Source organism: Pelobates fuscus, chromosome 6 (assembly GCF_036172605.1).
Source record: "Pelobates fuscus isolate aPelFus1 chromosome 6, aPelFus1.pri, whole genome shotgun sequence".
NCBI lineage: Eukaryota > Metazoa > Chordata > Amphibia > Anura > Pelobatidae > Pelobates > Pelobates fuscus.
The window spans coordinates 154,789,923-154,806,430 of NC_086322.1; positions in this window are offsets into that span (position 1 = coordinate 154,789,923).

Below are 16,508 nucleotides of genomic sequence, written 5' to 3' on the forward strand. Positions count from 1 at the left end.
TGACAGTACCCCCCCTCTCAGATACGCCCACCAGGCGGAATACACCAGGGCGAGAAGGGAATCGAGAGTGAAACGCCCTGCGGAGACCGGGAGCATGTACCTCCTCCTGAGGCACCCAACTTCTCTCCTCAGGACCATAACCCTTCCAATCGACCAGATATTGCAGTTTCCCCCGGGAGATTCGAGAATCAACGATGGAATTGACCTCATACTCCTCCTGACCCTCCACCTGAACTGAGCGGGGAGGGGCGATCGTGGAGGATAACCTGTTACATATTAATGGTTTTAGCAAGGAAACATGAAATGAATTAGGAATGCGTAAGGCATTAGGCAACGCTAAACGATACGCAACTGGGTTAATTTGAGACAGTACCCTGTAAGGTCCAATATATCGAGGAGCAAACTTCATGGACGGCACTTTTAACCGAATGTTTCTAGTACTTAACCATACTCTATCGCCTGGAACAAACACCGGTGCTGCCCTTCTACGTTTGTCAGCGTGTTTTTTAACCAGCGTAGAATTGTGCAGAAGGATTTGTCGAGTTTGATCCCACAACTCTCTTAAATTGGCAACATGAACATCCACCGACGGTATCCCTTGAGAAGAAGACTCCGAAGGAAGGATGGAAGGATGAAAGCCATAATTCAAGAAAAAAGGGCTAGAATGCGTAGAATCACAAATGAGATTGTTATGTGCAAACTCCGCCCAAGGAATCAAACCGACCCAATCGTCCTGGTGTTCTGAAACGAAACAACGTAAATATTGTTCAACTTTTTGGTTAGTGCGTTCAGCAGCTCCATTGGACTGAGGATGATAGGCAGAGGAGAAATTCAATTTGATGCCTAGTTGGGAGCAGAATGATCTCCAAAAACGGGAAACAAATTGGGAGCCTCTGTCAGAGACAATTTGGGAAGGAATCCCATGCAAACGGATAATCTCCCTGGCGAATATCTCCGCTAATTCGGGCGAAGATGGGAGTTTAGGTTAGGGAGTGAAGTGAGCCATTTTAGTAAATCTGTCTACCACAGTGAGGATGACAGTCTGCTTTTTAGAGATAGGCAAATCAACAATGAAGTCCATTGCCAGACAGGACCAAGGCTTTTCAGGAACCTCTAAAGGGTGCAGAAATCCGCATGGAAGCGAATGGGGTAGCTTGGTCTTGGTACAAACTTCACATGCCCCGATGAATTCTTTAATATCCTTGCGTAAGTCAGGCCACCAAAAATCTTTAGAGACCAGTGCATAAGTCTTGCGGATGCCAGGATGCCCAGCCACCTTGCTGTTATGGAGACAGCGTAGCACCTCCAGTTGGAGAGCGGCAGGAACGAAGTGTCGATCCCCAGGAGTCTGTTTGGGTGCCAAATGCTGAAACTTCATGATCTCAGAAAGCAACGGAGAGTGAATCCTGAGATTCGTGTTCGCGATGATATTCCCCTTAGGAACTATGGAGGACAGAAGTGGTTCAGTTATAGTGGATGGTTCATATTGACGAGACAAAGCATCGGCTTTAGAGTTCTTAGAACCAGGTCTATACGTAAGTACATAATTAAAGTGAGTGAGGAACAAAGCCCAGCGAGCCTGCCTGGCGGACAAGCGCTTAGCCTCCCCAATATAAGACAAGTTCTTATGATCCGTTAGGATAGTAACAGGGTGTAGTGTCCCTTCCAGTAAATGTCTCCACTCCTTTAAAGCCTTAATGACCGCTAACAGTTCCCTCTCCCCGATGTCATATCTGCTCTCAGGCCCAGAAAATTTTTTAGAGAAGAAACCACAAGGGTGTAACGGTTTATCCACCCCTAACCTTTGAGACAGAACAGCCCCAACTCCTGTCTCAGAAGCATCGACCTCGAGCAAGAAAGGCAGAGTCGTATCCGGATGAACTAGAATGGGAGCTGAGGCAAAAAGTTCCTTGAGAGTCTTAAAAGCACCAAGAGCTTCCTCAGACCAGAACTTAGTATCAGCCCCTTGTTTGGTCATATTGGTAATAGGCGCAATGATAGAGGAGTAACCCTTAATGAAGCGCCTATAGTAGTTGGAAAAACCAATAAACCTTTGGATAGCCTTGAGTCCTTTGGGCAAAGGCCAGTCTAAAATAGATTGGAGTTTACCAGGATCCATTTTAAAACCTTCCCCAGAAATCACGTACCCAAGAAAGTCTACCTGAGACTGATCAAAACTGCACTTCTCCAATTTGCAGTATAGACCATGTTGCAGAAGTTTGTGTAACACTTTTCTGACCTGTCTATGGTGAGTCTCAATCTCCTTAGAGTGTATTAGTATGTCGTCCAGGTAAACAATAACACAATCATGCTGAAGCTCCCTAAGTACCTCATTAATCAACTCTTGAAATACTGCAGGAGCATTGCATAGTCCAAATGGCATAACAGTGTATTCGTAATGGCCATACCGGGTATTGAATGCCGTCTTCCACTCGTGACCTTGCTGGATTCTCACCAAATTGTAAGCCCCTCTGAGATCTAACTTGGTGAAGATTTTGGAGCCCTTAAGACGATCAAATAACTCGGTAATCAGTGGGATGGGATAGGCATTTCTGACAGTTATTTTATTCAAGCCTCGGTAATCGATACAAGGTCTCAGCGTGCCATCCTTCTTCTTAATGAAAAAGAACCCCGCCCCGGCCAGAGAAGAAGACCTCCTGATGAATCCCTTTTCTAAATTCTCCTGAATATACTCCCCTAGAACCGAGTTTTCCTGAACAGACAAAGGATATACATGGCCCCTCGGAGGCATAGTCCCGGGAAGAAGCTTAATTTTACAGTCAAATGACCTGTGTGGCGGCAAAGAATCGGCATTCTTCTTGTCAAACACTGCCCTTAAGTCTAGGTAAAGGTCTGGTATTTGTCTTTCTGTGGACTGAGTAGGATTCTCCTGTATGTTAATATTAGCTAATGGAGAAACCTTGCACAAACACCGATCCTGGCAGCCCTGGCCCCACGAGAGTATCTCCCCTAACTCCCAATCAATAATAGGGTTATGTTCTTTCAACCATGGGTACCCCAGAACTATGGGAACGGAAGGAGACGAAATGAGCAGAAGAGATAAATTCTCCACGTGTAGGATACCAACATTTAACTCAATGGGTATGGTCTCACGAAAGATAACAGGGTCTAGTAGTGGTCTACCATCTATGGCCTCAACGGCCAAGGGTGTCTCCCTTAGCTGGGATGGGAAATTGTTTTTACTAGCAAAGGCTTGGTCGATAAAATTCTCAGCAGCACCGGAATCTATCAAAGCCATAGCCCTTACTACTTCCCTCCCGCAAGTTAAGGAAACTGGTAGCAGAAGTTTGTGATCTTTATAATTAGGAGTAGAGGACAATATAGAAACACCCAAGGCCTGTCCTCTAGAGAGACTTAGGTGCGAGCGTTTCCCGGGCGGTTAGAACAGTTCGAGAGTAAATGACCCTTAGCTCCACAATACATACACAAACCCTCTCTTCTCCTGTACTGTCTTTCCTCCTCAGAGAGGCGGGTATACCCTATTTGCATAGGTTCAGGAAGCAAAGATACCGTGGAGTCAGGACTTGGAAAAGCAGGGGCTAACCTAAAAGAAGGTCTCCGGTTCCTCTCTCGAGTGTTCTGTCTCTCTCTTAAACGTTCATCTATACGAGAGATGAACGAAATTAAATCCTCTAAATTCTCAGGGAGTTCTCTGGTAGCAACCTCATCAAGGATTACTTCAGATAAGCCATTCAAAAATACATCCATATACGCCTGCTCATTCCACTTGACCTCTGACGCCAGAGACCTGAACTCTAGTGCATAATCCACCAGTGTTCGGTTCTCCTGTTTCAGACGCAACAGTAATCTGGCTGCATTAACCTTTCTACCTGGAGGGTCAAATGTTCTTCTAAAAGCAGCTACAAAGGCGTTATAGTTATAAACTAATGGGTTATCGTTCTCCCATAATGGGTTGGCCCATCTCAGAGCTTTCTCAATAAGTAGGGTGATAATAAATCCTACCTTTGCCCTATCTGTAGGATAAGAGCGAGGTTGCAATTCAAAATGGATACTAATTTGGTTTAAGAAACCACGACACTTCTCAGGAGCCCCACCATAGCGTACTGGGGGGGTAATGCGAGAAGAAGCACCCACTGTGGCTACCTCTAGACCTGAACCGACAGGAGAAACAGGGGTATTACGTATCTCCTCTGGTGGGTTATTGGCACAAGATAATAGAGCCTGTAGCGCAAGCGCCATCTGATCCATTCTGTGATCCATGGCTTCAAACCTAGGATCAGGAGAAGCAAGCTGACTGTTTGTACTTGCAGGATCCATTGGCCCTGTCGTAATGTCAGGATCGGGACAGGGATCCAACACGCAGAGTACAAACAGTAGCCAGATACGTATACTGGACCTTAGAATGGCCGGACTAACGTAAGTAGTACAGTATAGAATGGTCAAAGACAAGCCGAGGTCGAGGGTAAGAGAAGACAGGTAAGCGAGAGACAAGCCGAATCAAGGGTAACAGAGATAAGCAGAGTAAGGTAAACAAGCCGGGTCAAAACCAAAAGGGATAATAGAATACACAAGCACTGAGTGACTAGAACAAGCTAGAACCACGACAGGGCAATGAGCTAATGAACTAAGCTCTGTTAAATACCCTGTTCAGAGCAGTAACCACGCCTCCGAGGCGTCCTGATTGGTCCTGCAGCAATTGAGTGACAGGTCGTTCCGGAGGAGTGTCCTGATGACAACTTCCTGCCTAGATGCTGTAAAAGGCAGTCACTCCCTCGCGGCCGGCCTTGCATGACCGGATAGACCGTGGGGAAGGGAGCCATCAGGCCGTCTGGATGGAGGAACAGCTAAGTCTCTACCTCTTTCGAGGTAGAGACCGCAGGTACCCTGACACCTAATGTTAGTTAGTGCTCAGACGAGCTAGGTTTTTGTTTATAGGGATTTGTGTTATATTTATGTTTTCATTTACTGCTGTCTCCTGTGTGGATTTACAAATAAAGTGCCTGGAGTATATGCAATTACAAGGACTGTGCCTGTTGTTTACCCTAGAGGACTGTGCTACCTGCAAACAAGGATCACAATATACACAGATATACCAAAGAGGCTGTACATATAAAAGAACATTCAACGTCTGCATGGTATAGGTTACAATGACAATCTGAAATACATGTACATGCATGTTCTAGTTTAGGCTACCGTGATGAAGGAAACTATGTCACTTGGTAGAGCCACTCCTACAAATACCAATTAAGGCACAGGTCTCTCGTGTACTACCTCCTTAAGACGGTCTAATGTCTGAGGAATATGTAGTGCAGGAGACATTTCTGGACGAACGTTGCCTCTTACAATGAAATTATACAATCTAACTAAACTAACAAAAAGAAACTTTAACAGCACATTGTCATGATTCGGGAACCTAACACGCTAACAGGTCACAGAAAGTAAAGGGTGCACTACCGGTTGTGACAAAATGTCTTTTGTCACTGGGTTTGCATGTGACAAACTGCCCTGCCCCCCTGTCTCTTGGAGGAGCCGGGTTGCTAGCCTCTTACCCTGGGATGCTGGCCCTTTAAGTTATTGGGTCTTAAGGCACTTGGGACAGAGCCCTTTGTCCCTGGATTACATTGTTTGCCTTACTTGCTTGGAGTGTACATTTCCCCTGTTACATTCGTATGTGGGTTCGTGCAGTTTGACTTCCATTACAGCTGGACTAAGGCTGTTTGTACCGATGAACAAACTGCCGAAGGGCCGACCAGCCTGTCTGCGGAGTGTGCTGCTTATTAGCCACCCAGAAGCTGCGGTTAACCACAGCTTAATTGTCAAATGCCTGGGTGGCTGGCATTCGTTTGCCGAACACGTGGCGGCGGCCATTTTAAATCACAGAACGCTCAGTGGTAGCTTGTCGTCGATGCTCTGGAACTATTTGCGGATACTTATTTAGACGAACACCGCTGAAGCTCACCACCATCCATGCCATTCGTTTAGTTAGGCACGAACAATATGCTTTCAGGATTTTCATAGCAGACGAACAAGGTAGATGAAAGTATGGAACTCTTTTCGGGTACATTTGCACGAACAACTGGTGAACTAAAACTTTACTCAACGATATTGAGATCTGTGTTCGTGGGATCTGAGAGCTATTCGCCTATATTATGCGCTCAGATCTAAGCTATCTGGGGGTATGTGGAACATGGGGAATATGTTAAGCTAAACATAAGTTATTGATTTTAATACAGTTTTATTAAAAGGTAAAAAGCCAATGTTTCTCTCTGCCTGGAGATAATTAGGTTTTCTCCAACTACTTAAGCCAATTATCTCCAGGATAGAGAGGTGTGGTTTCACTGTTACTGTGGGTGTGTTTAATAATTGTACTGTACCTGGATTGGTTCTGTATTTTATGTCACAGTTTCCCACAAGGTCCAATGTGGGAGTTCCCTTGCTGGGAGACCATCATAAAAGGCCGAGTGTGGCCAGCATTAAAACAGATCGTTTTACCCCTTCATGAAGTCTCGACTCATGCTTGGGGGATTGGGAGCTTTAATCACTATTTTACTCTACTCAGCTTGGATTTCGGGAGACGCTACAAGGATCAGCGCTGTACGGATAGCAGGATCCTTTACACCGGTTCTTAGAATGGCCGGGTTAAGCACACTAAGAATAGTCAGGAGACAAGCCAAGTAAAGGGAGCCAGAAAACAGGAGAACGAGAAACAAGCCGAGGTCAAAGGAATGGAGAATACAGGAAAATCGGAATAACAAGCCAAATAATCGGTAACCAGAGAGAAACATGAGCAGACTGCAATACAGGTATCACAAGACCACAACAGGGCACTGAGAGACAGGAAAGGTAAGTATATAAATCCTGTGGTTAATTCTGATTGGATAACTTCCAATCAGAATTAACAATCACACGTGGGAGATATTTACAACTCCCCACTGTGATTATGATACTGTGGCTTTAACGCCGGGTCATGTGACTGACCCGGCGTTCGCATAAATGTGCGGGCTCCCAGCGTAAAGCGTTATCCATGCTGCCGCTGGGAGGCGAGAAGGAGGACGCGAGCGGCGTATAGAGCTGTGAGGACGCCGCTCGCCGACAGGTAGGGGAAGGGGAGACTGAGGGTGAGTGCTGCAAGTGGATTGCAGCCTCCCCTTACAGCCGCCCACTGAGCCCTGACACACATAACTGAATGCTAGCATTACTTGTGGTATTATATTGCGACCTCTATGGTCCTGGGAGCCAGATCATGGTTCAGGTCTTTGCGCATGCAGTGTCCGCCTATGTCCCCCTTAAGGTGGTAGGAACCCTTCCTCTAAGTTTCCAAATGGAATTTTTAGCTTGTTAACTCACTTCTAGTTAAGTGAATAGTTCAGTGGACGGGTTAAGTGGGATTGGGTGGGTATCGGGCCCCCCATGGTTCTTATATTTTCATTGTTTTTAGATTCAGATATAGTGAGAATCGTCATACACTCATACGTGTAGTTAAAGTTTACCCTATCAATTACCATTACTATTAAAACTATTAGTGACAGGCTGCACAATGCTGTCAGAAATGTCTGCCATTTTGTTCCCTTCCTTTGCTCTCCATTCAGTGGCAGAACTAATGTAGTGATGGTCCTAGTGCAAGAAGGTTTCCCCCCCTCTTTAGTGCAAGAGTGGCTAAAAAGATAGATTCTAATCAGTCATACAACTCCAACGATGCTATACCAGCTAGGGATCTATCACTTGCCCATCCTTGTAGGGCATTTGTGTGTGTTTCTTATTTTGTTTGACTGTAAGCATGCTTTTGTATAGAGTATATGTGTGCATGTAGGGGTATTTGTAAGTGTTTGTTGCCATTGGAATGCAGTGGTGTACTTGTGTCTAGTTTTTGTGTTTGAATGCAGATATTTGTATGTAGTGTTGGCTTTTAAATGCAGGTGTGCTTTGAGTGTCGTGTTGTTTTTTGAGGGTATTTGTATATAATTTTGGCGTTTGTATGTAACATATGTTTTAGATTGTAATAGTGTGTTTGTATGTTGATGTTAGATTGCTTGGATGTATGCACATAAAACATACACTGCCACATTCACATAGACATACAAACACACAAATGCATATACACACGAACACAAATACACACATAGATACACACACTGACACATACACACAATTACATAGTTACATAGTTACATAGCTGAAAAGAGACTTGCGTCCATCAAGTTCAGCCTTCCTCACACCTGTTTTTTGCTGTTGATCCAAAAGGCAAAAAAAAAAAAAAAAAACCCAGTTTGAAGCACAATTTTGCAACAAGCTAGGACAAAAAATTCCTTCTTGACCCCAGAATGGCAGTCAGATTTATCCTTGAATCATGCACATATTACCCTACATTGAAAGATTATATCCTTGAATATTCTGTCTTTGCAAGTATGCATCTAGTAGCTGTTTGAACATCTGTATGGACTCTGATAAAACCACTTCTTCAGGCAGAGAATTCCACATCCTGATTGTTCTTACAGTAAAAAAACCTTTCCTTTGCCTTAGACGAAATCTTCTTTCTTCCAGTCTAAACGGCCTCGTGTCCTATGTAAAGTCCGGTTTGTGAATAGATTTCCACACAATGGTTTGTATTGGCCCTGAATATATTTGTATAATGTTATCATATCCCCTCTCAGGCGACGTTTTTCTAAACTAAATAGGTTTAAATTTGTTAACCTTTCTTCATAGCTGATATGTTCCATTCCTTTTATTAATTTTGTAGCCCGCCTCTGCACTTTTTCTAGTGCCATGATATCCTTCTTTAGAACAAGTGCACAAAATTGCACAGCATATTCAATATGTGGTCTTACTAGTGATTTATAGAGAGGCAAAATTATATTCTCGTCCCGAGAATGAATGCCCTTTTTCATGCATGACAATACCTTACTGGCCTTGGCCACTGCTGATTGACATTGCACATTGTTGCATAGTTTGTTGTCTATAACAATTCCCAAGTCCTTTTCATGTGTTGTTATCCCTAATTCACTTCCATTAAGGGTATACGTTGCTTGTGTATTCTTTACGCCGAAGTGCATAACTTTGCATTTTTCAACATTAAATTTCATCTGCCATTTGAGTGCCCAGTCCTCCAGTCTATCTAAATCCTTCTGCAGCAAAGTAATATCTTGCTCACATTGTATTATTTTACAAAGTTTTGTGTCATCTGCAAACACTGAAACATGACTTTCAATGCGGTCTTCAAGATCATTTATAAAAATGTTAAATAGAAGGGGTCCCAGAACAGACCCCTGAGGGACACCACTTGCCACCTCTGTCCAGCTTGAAAATTTACCATTAACGACAACTCTTTGTATTCTGTTTTTAAGCCAATGTTCTACCCAAGAACAAGCATTTTCATCGAGACCGATTTCCTTGAGTTTGAACACTAATCTTTTGTGTGGAACTGTATCAAATGTCTTGGCAAAATCCAAATAGATCACATCCACTGCAACACCCTGATCTATACTTCTACTTACTTCTTCGTAGAACGCAATCAAGTTAGTTTGACATGACCTGTGCTTCATAAAACCGTGCTGATTTTTGCTGATAACCATATTCTTCTCAAGGAATTCTTGAATATTATCCCTTAATAACCTTTCAAATATTTTACCAGCCACAGAAGTTAAGCTCACAGGTCTATAATTTCCAGGCAAGGATTTTGAACCCTTTTTGAATATAGGAACCACATCTGCCTTCCTCCAATCCTCCGGAACACTTCCTGAAAGAAAAGAATCTTGAAAGATTAAAAACAGAGGTTCACTTATTTCTACACTTAGTTCCTTAAGTACACGTGGATGGATACCGTCAGGCCCTGGAGCTTTGTTTATATTAACTTTCTTTAGTTGCTGCAGCACACACTGCATATGCACATTGCAGCACATATGCGCACACCTTGACACATGCACACTGATACATGCACACACTGACATATTCACACCCTGACACCCAGATGCACACAATGACTTATACACATTCTGACACACAGTGTGCAGGAGAATGGATTGTTTGGGGTCCTGCTGCTAGCCGAGGTTAATGGGAGTGTGATGTCTTGATCAGCACTCTCTTCTTGCTCCTCTCTCCCCATGCTACCTGTGTCACTGTCCCCTCCCACCAGTGCAATATTCTCTGTATGAAATTGGGAGGAAGTAACAGGCTGTCACTTATTACTAGCCAGCCCATATTACAGAGACCTGGTCACACTTTTGAAGGGCACCTGACCGGGCCCCTGTTCAGAAACAATACCTATCAGGTGGCCCTAGGTTCATGGGCCACTTGATGGGCCCCAGTGCACTGGCTGGTGGTTCTGCCACTGCCTCCCTTCCTTCTATAATACTTATGTATTATAGTAAATTCCCATGCTTAAACAGTCATCAGGCAAACACTGAGTGTGTTAAGGGAGATAAAATCATAATCTTGTTCACTTGCATTTGGCAGCTGGCCCTGCTGCCTGAATGGCAACTCAATGGGATGCCCCTTAAAGGAGACTACACATGTGAAACAGGGAAGATTATAAACCTATCCCATTATTTTTTTTTTTATATGCCTAGTTGCTCTCAAGAAAGCATCTCTACAAAGTCACCAATAAGAGAACCTGCAAAACTGAAACCTATTTCAGAATTAAAGAAACATGCATTTTTTTATTTTGACCCACATATAAGTAATGGCTAGAGGATGTAATCTACTGTTTTCCCATTTTTTTCTTCCCATGAAAAAGAATTTTACTGTTTCTTAACTATTACAAATATTTTTTTCCCACATACAAACTGGGAAACTGGGAAGCTACAATTACTTTTACAAATCATTGCTGTTCTAATCCACTCTCAGAGCTGAGAGTAGGCTTAGGGTTCAGTGCAATACTATATACTGTACTATTCATCCATTCTCTTTGTATTTGCATATAATGCTGCACTACTATCTGGAAGACATCTAGATATCTTTGATTGCAGTATATCCTATATCCGAAGACAGGGATTGTACCGTCCATGTTGAAAACTCTTGAGCTTTCAATAGCTCCACAAAGTGTAAGTGTGATTTCTACTAAACCTCTATATTATATTTTCATATTACACTATTATCTGTTTTTATGTTTTTATCTTTCAAGGCTTGATATTGTGTTGTACATGAAGATTCCTATAGAATCCTATTTGTATATACAATTGCCTGTAGGTGAAATGCCCTATCCTTGCACAATTTATTGTTTTTTTTTTAATAGAAACTGGCTGTTTTCTTACAAATGAAGTGAGAAGTGAAAAAACAGGAGCAGTAAAAAATAAAATATATATTTTTATAATATATATATATATTTAAGCAATAAATAATATATAAAAATAGATTTTTTTTTTTTTTACTGCTCCTCCACTTATTATCTCTATTACTTATTTTTTCTGGCTTGATCTGTGAATCAAATGGTGGAAAGATGCACCTATCAGCAGGGCCGGATTAAGAGCCCAGTGGGCCTGGTGCTGATAATTATGATGGGCCTAATTACAAAATCTTATTGACCAAAAACAGTCCTACATCCTAAGCGTCATGTATCTGATGGATATGGTGCTGGAGGGAAACTCATAGGATGCAACTATGAGAAAACACAAACCCTTTGCTAATCTCACGCTTTCATCTTTAAAGTAAACCCATACCCCCTAACAGAGGTGTCCAGTAAAGCAGGAAGTCTATGGATGCGGTAAAAGGGTGGCGAACGGCCAAAAGGGCGAACATACACAAAAAGGGCGCATGTCTGTGTCCCCATGCCTCCCAGTCCCTTAGTGCCTGTGTCCCCATGTCTCCCAGTGTCCCCATGTCACTAGGACACTAGGGGACATTGAGAGACATTGGGACACTGGGAGACATGGGGACACAGATACTAGGGAACACTGGGAGACCTGGGGACACTGAGACTCTTGGGGACACTGGGAGACATGGGGACACAGGGTGACAGACACGAGGGGACACATGGGGCACTGAGACACTGTGATATAGGTAGGGGGCACTGGAGACTTGATAAAGACCTGGGTACAGGTCAAAATGTTGCAGTGTCCAATAAACCTGCCTAAAGCTATCACAGTGAGTGCCTGAGATTTTTTTTATTTTATACTAGGGGACACTGAGACACTACGGGCACTGAGAAACATCGGGCACTGAGAGACATGGGGCACTGAGACACTCTGATACATAGGGGACACTGATAACTAGGGGACATTGGAGACTTGATAAAGACCTGGGTACAGGTCGAAACGTTGCGGTGTCCAATAAACCTACCTAAATCTATTACAGTGAGTTCCTGAGATTTTTTCTTTTATACTAGGGGACACTGAGACATGGGGACATTGGGAGACTAGGAAACACTAGGGAGTGCCCCATGTCTCCTAGGTCTCAAAGTCGCCCAGTGTCCCCATGTCTCCCTGTGTCCCCCAGTGTTTCCATGTCTCTCATTGTCCCCTAGTGTCTCAGTGTCCCCATGTCACCCAGTGTCCCCTAATGTTTGTATCCCCATGTCTTCCAGTGTCCCTTAGAGTCTTTGTCCCCATGTCTCCCAATGTCACTAGGACACTAGGGGACACTTAGAGACATGGGGACACATGGGAACACTGGGAGACATGGGGCCACTGAGACACTAGGGACAGTGGCTGGGAGACATGGGGACACAGACTAGTGACCACTGCGAGACATGGGGCCACTGTGTCCCTAGTGTCTCAGGGTCCCCATGTTCCCCAGTGTCCCAATGTCTCAGCATCCCCATGTCTTGGAGCTGCTGTCTGGACTCTCTGTGCAGAGCTGCTCCCCCACAGATCAGAGAGTAGAGAGAGGCAGGGAGGGAGATGCCGTAACTTCTTATCACTGCCTCTATCCACACAAACAGCGACCCCTACTGGCCGGCGCTGGTACTGCAGAATAATCTCTGTTTATATTGAGACAGACATTTGTATTGCCGGTATTACTGCAATACCGGCACTGGCTAGGCAGCCTCAAATAGCTGAGAAATACTTCTGAGAAATACCTGGCAACCCTAAGAAATACATGAGAAATACCTGGCAACCCTAAGCGTAGTGTGTAAAAAAAAAATATGTAAAAAAAAAGTTTTTTTTTTTTTTTTTTTTAAATCAATGGGCCTATTCCATGGGCCTGGGCCTGGAGCTGCAGCTCCATCAGCCCCTATGTTAATCCGGCCCTGCCTATCAGGCTACTGCAAAATGTATATGTAATATTTATATTAGCATATTTCCGCTCCTTGATTGTTTGCCTGAATCGTTCTCCTGAATATTTTTCATGGACGATATTTTGACAAAACAAAGCATCACATAGATAAGTGCCAGAGGTCACAAACTAAATTTAATTTTCAGTAAAAAAAATAGCTCAACTGAAACTGTCTAATTTGCATGATTACATCGCTTTTGATCCAGAAAATAAAACAGTGTAGTCTTCCATGGTTTGTTTATTCATGCTATAATCATCCCAATGTTACTTACATCTTTTCAGTTTGATACTTGGTTGTTTGGAACGTTTGGTTGTTTGAAACGTTTTAAGACCTATGTGGTCTCTTTAGAGTTCATTATAGGTTTATTCTACACCAGGATTGTCTGCTAATATGTCTATATTGTTAAACATACACATTAAGAGTAATATAAAATTACATATGCACTAACCTAGACAGTTCCATTGCATGAACCCTGTTATATAATATATATTTTTAAAATTCTTTATTTATCAAGTCATGCATATCAAGTGACCGTGACAATCAATGAGCATTTTGTACAATAAAGCACAGTGAATGAACATAGAAATACACATTAAACAGGTTTCACAGTCATGGTAAACACTGGTACCTCAGAGCTTCATACATACATTTCACAACCTGCATATACATTGAGCTGGTGTATTTAACATACATCGTTTGTACTCAAAGGTGCGATAGTTGCGCTATATTGAGGGTGAGTTAGCGCTTAGCCCTAAGTGTATAGCTGCATATGAGTTTACTCTGGGTCTGCTTGTGGTGCACCATTGCACTTAACTCACTCATATGCACACTATGCATGCATGAACAATTTTAAAAATTTTATATAGAAGAAAGTAGAATCAGACAGGGTGAAAAAGAGGGGGGAAGCAGAAAAAGAGGGGAAACACCTAGGGAAGGGATGGATAAAATGGGTGTCCATCTCCAACCGTGGCAGCGATAGCCTACGTCTTTGTGTCACTATACCTCTCAGCAGTTAGTGTAGTCCTCCCAAGGCCCCCAGGCTTTAGGAAATAGTGGATATGTATCTCCTACTTGTGCTGTGAGTTGTCCATGAGATGTGCCTCTTTAATGACCCTATCCATCTGTGGCATGTCAGCTTCTTGCCACGTCTGTGCCATTGCTCTCCTAGCAGCCAGATTTATTTTGTTTAAAAGTTTTTGTTCTCTGTTAGTTAAGTCATCTATTGGTTTTGTTGTAAGAAAAGTCCAGGGATCCGGCTCAGTTGGTCTGTTTAGGATCTCTGTTAGGAGTCGGCCTATACCATCCCAGAATCGCACCGCTTTCGGACATGTCCACCACATGTGTATGTATGTTCCCTTTTTCCCACATCCCCTCCAACATGCATCTGTGGGTGTTTTTCCCATTCTACATTGTTTGACTGGTGTGGTGTACCATCTCATGAGTTTTTTGCAGCATTGTTCTTGGTATATTACGCAGATGGAAGTCTTTGCTGCTGCCTCCCAGATGTCTTGCCAGTCCCTGTGCTCTGATGTAGTTCCTCCCATTGTAAGACGTACGTAGGTGTTTGGGCATCACCGTCCTGTGCACTTAATTGTGCGTAGACAAATGTGAAGAGGCCGGTACTTGGTCCCACTGACATGCACAGTTTTTCATCAAAGGTCGGCTTGGCCCTGGCCACAGCCCTCACTTGGGAACGTCTGGTGTAGTCCCTTAGTTGGATGTACCTAAAGTGGTCTTTAGCAGTCAGCGGGGCTAAGGTTTTTATGTCATCAAAGGTTCTAAATGTTTCTGCCTGGTATAGGTGGTAGTAGCTTTGTATGCCTGTATTTTCAATACCCCTGAAGTCTCTGGCAGTCAACCCAGGTTCAAATGCTTAATTTTGGAGGTATAGCATTAGTGGTGATAGTGGGTTTGAGAGTCCCAGATCCTGATTGAGTTTAAAATTGCTGGGCAGCTCGTGCAGAGCTCTGGTCTATCAGCTCTGGGAACCCAAATCCAGAACTGGGGGAGATCTGTACTCATGAGTAGTGTTTCTAAATCAACCCATCTGTGGGCTTCTGGTGGTGAGTGCCATTCCACTATTTGTGCCAATTGAGCTGACAAATAGTAAAGGTGGATGTTGGGTAGTCCCAGTCCCCCTCTACTCTTGGGGTTATATAAGGTTTGCCTTGCTATTCTATGTCTCTTTCTAGCCCAGATGAAGTCATCTATCACAGTCTGTAGCTTTTTCAGGTCCCCCTTAGTTACTTTTATTGGTAATGCCTGGAAAAGGAACAGGAGGCGCGGCATGAGGTTCAATTTTATACTGTGTAGTCGCCCTATCCATGAGATGAGTTTCTCGTGCAATGTGTCTAAGTCTTTTATTAAGGTGTGTATCATGTGCAGGTTGTTTTCAGCATATAAGTTGTCGGGGTTTGACGTCAGTTTGACGGTATTTAATGGACTGTGGGCTTATTTTCAGTTCAGTCGTTTGTCCTAACCATGTATCGTCCATCTCTGACATCCTTAGGGGCATGCCTACTGACTTATCAATATTAATTTTATATCCCAAAACCTGCTTGCATATTTCCAGCAGGACAAGGAGGCAAGGGGCTGAATTTTTTGGGTCAGTGAGGGTGATTAGGACATCGTCTGCATATGCGGGTACTTTAAATTCCTCCAGTGACACTTTTATTCCTTTAATTTGTGGGTTTGCTCTGATTAGGTGTAATAAGGGCTCTAGGGCCAGTATGAACAGGAGAGGGGACAAGGGGCAACCCTGGCATATGCCATTTTTCAGCTCAAAATGTTGTGGGGTTGCTCCAGGTATTATTGTCTGTGCTCTGGGATTGGCATATAGGGCTTGTATCGCCGTGGCAAAGGCAGCTGGCAAGTGCATCTTTTGAATATATAGTGCCATTGGACTCTGTTGAATGCCTTCTCTGCGTCCAGAAAAAGGACCAGAGAAGGCATTCGAGATCTCTCAGCCCACCATATTAAATCGGTTACTCGCCATGTATTTTTGTATAGTTGTCTCATGGGGACAAAGCTCACTTGGTGTGTGTTACGGTTACCCTTAGGCTAGCTGAGAGCTGGACCGTTTAGTTGTCTGGATTCCTAGTTGCTGAAGAGGGGAGAGCCGAGTTCTATAGTATTCCATGCGAGTCCTGTAAGTGTGGAAACATCCCACTAGCTATAGCATAGCTAGGATACCTTTTCTACCCACAAAACGAGTCAAAGCAGCGATTTGAGGGTCAAGTAAGAACTCAGGACTGGGCTGACCAGCCTGCTTTTTATTGTGGTTACATGTAAACAGGATACTCCCAGGGGGAGGCATAAA